This window comes from Geotrypetes seraphini, chromosome 17 (assembly GCF_902459505.1).
Source record: "Geotrypetes seraphini chromosome 17, aGeoSer1.1, whole genome shotgun sequence".
In the NCBI taxonomy this organism is placed as follows: Eukaryota; Metazoa; Chordata; class Amphibia; order Gymnophiona; family Dermophiidae; genus Geotrypetes; species Geotrypetes seraphini.
Genome location: NC_047100.1, coordinates 981,365 through 988,896, shown reverse-complemented (window position 1 = coordinate 988,896; position 7,532 = coordinate 981,365).

The following is a 7,532-nucleotide window of genomic DNA, read 5'->3' as shown; positions in this document are numbered from 1 at the left end:
CCAGACACCCCACATGACACACACTCACACTGCATCCCTGACATATATAAATCCCTATTTCCACACCTTAGGCATTTCACTGACAGTAGATGCCACCACATAGTTCAGATTAGAAAACAGATGGCATAAAAACTAAACTTCAATGACTGCATCTCAAGTGTATTAAAAATTTGTCAAAAGAATGTAAAATCATCAGGGTGACATGACTAAGATATGAGCAATGACAAAAGCATAGGCACATTTGGAAAGGGGGGAGAAATACAATTTGCAATTGGAAAGTGAGATAAAAGGGTCAATACCATTGTTGCTCTTTGGTTGGAGAGTTACAAATCGTAGGCATCTTTGAATAAAAATGGTTTAAAATTTGCATGTGTGTTGATGTGTCAAGTGGAGCGTAGATGGCAATCTGGACTTCCACAGTCTGTGTCCTGTATATCAAGTGTTCTTCAACCACCAGTCCATGGACCAGTGCTGGTCCACAGATATGCCGGTCCATAGGTGTAAAAAGGTTGAAAAACACTGCTCTAGACCATGAGTGAGCCTCTTTAATGTCTAGAAAGGATGGAGACATGCGACTGTTCAGGCTTTGGATAGTTCTCACAGCTTTAAAGTTGTTATTTTCCTTTTATTTTTGTTCTTTTTAGTTCTGTATGCATCACCTTGAACGATGTAGATGTGATTGATAAAAGTTTATTGTAATAACACTACTGGGATTCTGGGCTGTTCGTAAGTTTATTCATTTTTTCAGTTTAAGAATTTGCTACTCCACAGCCAGCGAACAATATTCAGAGCCACTGACCTGGTGACACGATTTAAATAAGTCAACCGGTTGCTGAAATATTGCTTTCTCTCAAGCCAGCCAGAAGTCCTCAAGGCTTGTATCAAGTGGGTATTTTAATCAGATTGCCCAAAAGCACTCCTGGGGAGGGATTTGGGTGATATTAGAAAGTAAGGGACAGAGACTGTGAATTAGTTTACAAAGGCAGGTGCTTTAGATGGAGATAGCAGACCCAGGGTTTAAAATTGCTCTTTCAGAATTAGAGACTAAAAATTAGCTGCTCAGTCATCTATAATCCTAGCAACCCAAGTGTATAACGATATCAGTATAGGTGAAAAGAAGTGTGGGAAAGCTGGCAGATAAATCACTTTGCTTCCTATCTTTAGATATTTTTTCCTATGCTAGACTCGTGATTCTATAATTACAGACTGTCACTCCCAGATGGCACAGCAGATTACAGCGCAGCCTCCTGCCATCCAAAGATATGAACAATTGAAAATAATAATGAGGAAAACAATGCATTTAAAAGTTGAAAATTCAAATTGTGTTTGGTTTTCAAATTCTGATACTGTACGGTGAAAGCAGAGACAGAGAACTTGCCCACAGCTTGGCCCAGACTGTAGTAGTTAAAACCCAGTCTATGCTGGTACACAGACCGAGCTCGTGCTTTTGCTCAGGCAAACACAGCTGGCAGCCCAGGTTTGCAGTGCTGTTCACAAGGGCTGCATGGACTATGTGCATTGCAATGCTATGCTGGGTGGGAGAGGACTTGAGCTGTAGCTCATACATCCCCTCATTCTCAGTGAAATGCCACAAAAAAACAAGGCCGGTATAATAATGAGATTAATTTCCAAATGTCATTTAACCATCCTCCCCTCGGTGACTGCCCAGTCTTGCCCTAATGGTTGGGCTGATCCTACACAAAAAACTGCAAACTTGTAAAAGACACAACATCCCATCCTATATTTCTCATGGAAGGTGAACTCTTGTCATCCATCATCTGTCCTCCTCATTCAGTCTCGGTCCTTCCCTATTAATTCACTCCCATAACACAAGCCCCTTCTGCAGCTTCTGCCAAGTAAACCATCAATGCTATAATGAATTATATCATCAACCGTTCCAACTCAGACTGAGGTTAACACATGGACCGCAGCTTCTTGAATCCCACTCTGGGTCTCCTATAAATTCTATGGGAAAGGAGTTACTGGTGAAAAGCAAAGCCCTGAGGTTCTGGGTTCAAATCCCACACCTGATCAAGTCGTTTAATCCTCTACTGCCCAGGTACATTAGATAGACTGTGAGCACCCGATTGTTACCCGCTTAATACACCTTGTCCAAGCGATACAACAAATACCAATCCACTACTGCTTGCAGACATTCCCAAGATCAGAAGCCCAGATTTGTCTAATCCTAGGCAAAAGTCTCTATCGGGCGATTGTAACTTTACTGTTTGAACAGAACAGGCATTTCAGACATTGATACTGCAACAAGAATCTGTGAAGAAAGCATCAAGAAACCTGCCAGAAAACGTGGGAAGTTGGAGACTGAACTGCCACCCATTGTCACAGTTTAAAACCTGCAACACGAAAAGCCCCTTGAGCAAGAAGGAGGTGTTCCGGTAAGACTACAAATAGTTGTTGCTGTGGTCACTTCGTTACCCTGATTAACCCGTCTCCTTCAGAACAGCAGAGGCACAGAATTAGGGCTGCAGGTGATGGCTGCAATGATGCATTAGAGTCAGGGGAGAGACGCACCAGGGCTGCTCGGTTCTCCACATCTCACTATCCAAAGACAATGAAGGGAGAATGAAAGCTTGAGACTGGAAGTGGGGAGGGGAGAACAGATGAAACATTTTGTGCCTTTTTGTGGATTTGGCATTTTGAAACTGACATTCAAAGCGATGGGCACTGGAGGATTAAGTGACTTGCCCAAGGTCACAAGGAACAGCACTGCGATTGGATCTCACAACCTCTGGGTACAGAGGCGGCAGCTCAACCAGTGAGCCACACCTTCCCCCCCCAAAAAAATCTGTGTGATTTTCCCACCTCATTTTTATATGGGATTAAGAACCCCCCCCCCCACCCCCAATGCACTACTTGTATTTTCTTCTATTTATATCCAAATTAAGTTAAGGGGTAAAAAATTACATCCCACCTAGCACACAAATCTGAGTTACAAGACAACATATTTGTGTGTGTGTTTCTACGACACTTGCGATAACAGCATAAAAGTTGGAAGCTGAATTTCTTCCTGGCTTTGCTGATCGACACCCTGAAAACCTGTCAGTGCAGTTAAGGCCATGAGCCTATGTCCAAAACCAGATGGAGAGCATCTCACTAGCGCCAGAGCTCAGCAGGACACAGCAGCCAGCTCTCTTAGAATTCAGTCTCAAACCAATATTACTCCTTCAATACTTTGCAAGAGTTTTGGACAGGGTAAAAGGATGCACGGTGCCATCTAAAGAGTGCACTTTTACTCGCATTGGAGTGTTCCTGGAAGTAGGGATCTGGGAAAACCATACACTGAAAAAGCTGATGTATATCTCTGAAGATACTCAGCCAAAGAGAAGCACGGTTTCATGGCTAAGATTGAGAACATTTACAATATGGAGGTTTAATGCTCTGCCACCCCCTCCACCCGAGGACCCACTTAAACTGTGGCATGACTATGGCCAAAGTCTGTGTAACCAAGGCTTTTGGGCCCTGTGTTCAGCCGCTCCAAAATTTGCAGCAATTACGGTCTTTGGATTCATGCACTCAGATACTGCTTATTAACGAACATTCAAAGCGCAAGCTGTGTTTTGTTTGGAACGAATGCAATCATACACCTGGCTGAGGACATCGCAGGACACTTCTCCTCATTCCAAATGCTGTCATCTCAACAAGACTCCTTTCTAAGCCTAGGGCTCTATTCCATGGTACATTAATTAAGAGGATAAACTCTGATTTTAATGAGTGAACCTGCTGTTTATTCTGGAAACATTTGTCTCCCATTGCAGAGGTCTTGTATGCAGCCTAAGCAGCAATGCCAGTTCATGGTACCACACTGCCCTCTAGAGGTGAGGGAAGGTTATCAGAAAGACCATGGAGCATTGATTCTGCATTTTCTATTCAATTTATGAAAGTTACAAGAATCAAAGAGAAGGTACAAGTATTAGTGTTCTTCAGTCTATAAGCGCAAGTGTAGTAATAGAAAGCATGACCGCAGGAGCCATCTCGTTTGCTATCCTTACTCTCACAGCCGTGTAGCAGAGGCAACTCTTGGCCTATCCCAGACCAGGCTTTCTTGAATTTTGTTACTGTTGGCTGTTCTATATAGCCAGTACTATCTCTCTGCCTCTCTCTATACACCTTAGATTGTGAGGCCACAAGGGAGAGAAAGGCAGTTTATTAAAATCTTTCCTCTTTTCCTAAGCATTCTTATGGATTTCTCCATCCCTGCGGGAACTCAATTTTCCAGTCCCGTCCCTGTGACTTTTATCACTGTCCCATTCCTATAAGCTCTGCCTTAGCCGCACAAGCCTCAAACACTTATGATTTTAAAGTGTTTGAGGCTTGTGCAGATGAGTATGGAGTTTGCAGGAATGGGGCATGGACAGGAAAAGAACGCGCCAGGCCAGTAAAATGAGTTCCCGTGGGGATGGGAAAAAATGTCCACTTGTCATTCTCTACTCACCACCACTGCCCTATTACCTTGAAACCATTAGCTAATCAGTGTCTCTCCTCCACTCAAGGCCTGCTTATGGATTTCTTAACCCCAAATATATAGGGTCCAGCTCAAATTTCATAAACAAGTTTCTCTATGGTAGATCCCAGCACAATTGTATAGTTTTCCGCTCTGCATTTACTTCCATGCTGTAAAAATTTGAGAATCCTCTGTAAAATTGTCTGTTGGGCAACAATAGAGGAAAGATCAGACTGTGTTCTCCAATGGTTTGCAGGATTTTTAAAATATCAGACTTACTAGGTTCATAGTAATGAATAAATATGCTCATGTCTGGAGTAACACAAGTGGAGTTCCGCAGGGTCCTCCACTTTCTCCCTCCCTATTCAATGTTTGTTTGGCATCTTTGGGCAATAAACTAACAAGTCTAGGCTTGAAATGATATAGTTAGGCAGATGATATAAATATTGTAGTCCCTATTTCTTCATTAACATCGGATACTCAACATTTTGTAAAATCCATAATTATGTTTGTTGAGCAATGATCAAAAAAATTTAGACTAAAATTAAACTCTCATAAAACTAAGATTTTTTTTTTTTTTTTGGCAAGTCCAGATAATAAAATTAAAGAAAATCCTTTAATGTTGAATGGAATGAATTATCCTATCAGTCCAGTTATCGTTCGATGCTCAACTTGATGCTTTAGTAAAGAAAAGTTATTTTACACTGTGGAAGCTTTGCACAATTAATTTTTATTTTGACTTTTTGATTAATTGTGCAGTCCTTGGTTCTGAGTACTTTAGACGATTGTAACATCGTTTATCTAGGTTCTTATCAAAAATCATTAGGAGGATGTGAATCATCCAAAATATGGCTGTGTCTAATTTTCAATCTAAAACTATCAGAACATGTAGCACCATACTATCAAAAGTTGCATTGGCTTCCGCTAGAGGCAAGAATAAGTTTTAAATTGGCCTTTATTTATTATAATACCAAGTTACCTGTTAGATCATTTTGAACTAGCAGAATACAGACATCCTTCACAAAACACCTTATTTTATTTCTCCTCAATAAAAGGTTGTGTATAGATTTCTTAATAGAACTCTGTCCTTTCAGGCAGGACTTAAGATCATAGTTAAAAACTTCTCTGTTTGATAAATATGTATAATCTATATAAGTTAATAATTTTTTAACGTTTTATTTTATATATAATGTACTGTGCTTTGTGGTGTAAATATGCTCTGGTTTTACAGTTCTTACCTCTTATTGTATATAAATAATTTTATTATTATTATTACAAGTCAGCTCTGCAAATATCGACCCCAGGACTGTATGTTAGTTGGAGGTTAATTGACAAGAGGAGGACATCAAGTTTCAAGTTTATTCGTTATTTGATTGATCGCCTATCACAGTTACTAAGCGATGTACATAAACTATAAATATAAGGTAAACAATAACAAGAATATATAAAAAATATAAAAATCTTTTAAAAATAGACAAATTACAACAGGAAACACTAGGATAGAAGGGAACGAAATACATTTTATGATAGGAAAGGAAGAACATTTAAGGGTAATATACAAAGGGAAAGGGAAAACAAAATATTTTATTGGGAGTATAATACACAATTGAACAAAATGAACGGCAGCTATAAAGAGCAATTGGCATTTCAATTAGATATTGAAAGCGTCTTTAAAAAGAAAGCTCTTAAGTTGGCTTTTAAATTTATCAAAATTTTTCTCCTGTCTTAAGTAAAGTGGGAGAGAGTTCCAAGTTTGTGGTGCTGTAACGGTAAAAATATATTGCCTTCGTGTATTAATCATTTTAAGGGTGGGAATAACCAATAAAAGTTGTTCATTCGATCTTAAAGTTTTTTGAGAAGAATATGGAATTAAAACTTTGTAAATAAATGATGGAGTTTTGTATAGCAATGATTTAAAGGTGAGTAAAGATAATTTATAAAGAATGCGGTGTGCCACAGGGAGCCAATGTGCCTTTTGAAGTACGGGGTGACATGATCAAACTTTTTGGCCCCCATAATTAATTTGATGGAAGTGTTTTGGATAATTTGTAATCTTCTAATTTCTTTTTGGGCCATTCCTTTGAATAAAGCATTACAGTAGTCAATTTTTGAAATAATCAATGAATGAATTAATGTATTTAAAGATTTGGGACAGAGGAATTTTGAAATAGAGCGGATTTGACGTAACCTGTAGAAAGTATTCTTGACCACATAGCTAATGTGGTCATGATAAGTAAGATTTTCATCTAAAATGATACCTAGTATCCGGATTTTATTTACTTGTTTGAGCGTAACTCCTTGTATATTAATAGAAACCGCTATTTTGTGATTTTCTTTCCAGGGAAAGAGTAAAGTGTTGGTTTTATTAATGTTTAAGGACAATCTGTCTAGTTTATTCATGCATTTCATATACCACCTTTAGCAGAAGCTTCAGGTCAGTTTACAGGGAGGGGTGGGACAAGGCAAGAAAAATAACAAAGGTGAAAAACAGCAGCAGTGATAAACCAACAAATTATAAAAGAAAAGAGCTAACATGAAGACTAGCAACATCTCCTTTAGGCCCACAGCATCTCCAAAAGAGACTGATGAAGATCCAATATGTAAATACAGTATTACAGAATTTCAGAAAAAAAAGCAAACTGTTGTATTGCTTTACGACAGGGTTTTGAGATAGGAGGCAAAAATGTTCATTACTGTGATCTGGTCAGTTTCTTCCTAGCTCCAGCAGGTTATATTAGCATCGCGCTTTCTGCAGACACCATCAGTTCCTGCTTTTCAAAGCAGACCCACATGTTGTACAGGCGAATTTGGTCTATATAAGCAGCAGCAGTGGGGTGGGTGAGGTCAGGGTGTAAAATCAATCTCTCTCTAATCCTTAAAAAGAGTGCCACTTAGCAGTAAGGAGAGGTACAGCTAGTCCACAACCCTGCTCCATGGTGGGGTCTGTCGGTAGCCACAGCAGCTCTAGGAACTCTTAAGAGTTTGAGAAAGTTGCCTTGGGCCTCACTGGCTTCTGCACTAGAGAAATAAGAAATAAAAGTCCAGCATGCAAGAAAAAGATGTTACTTTG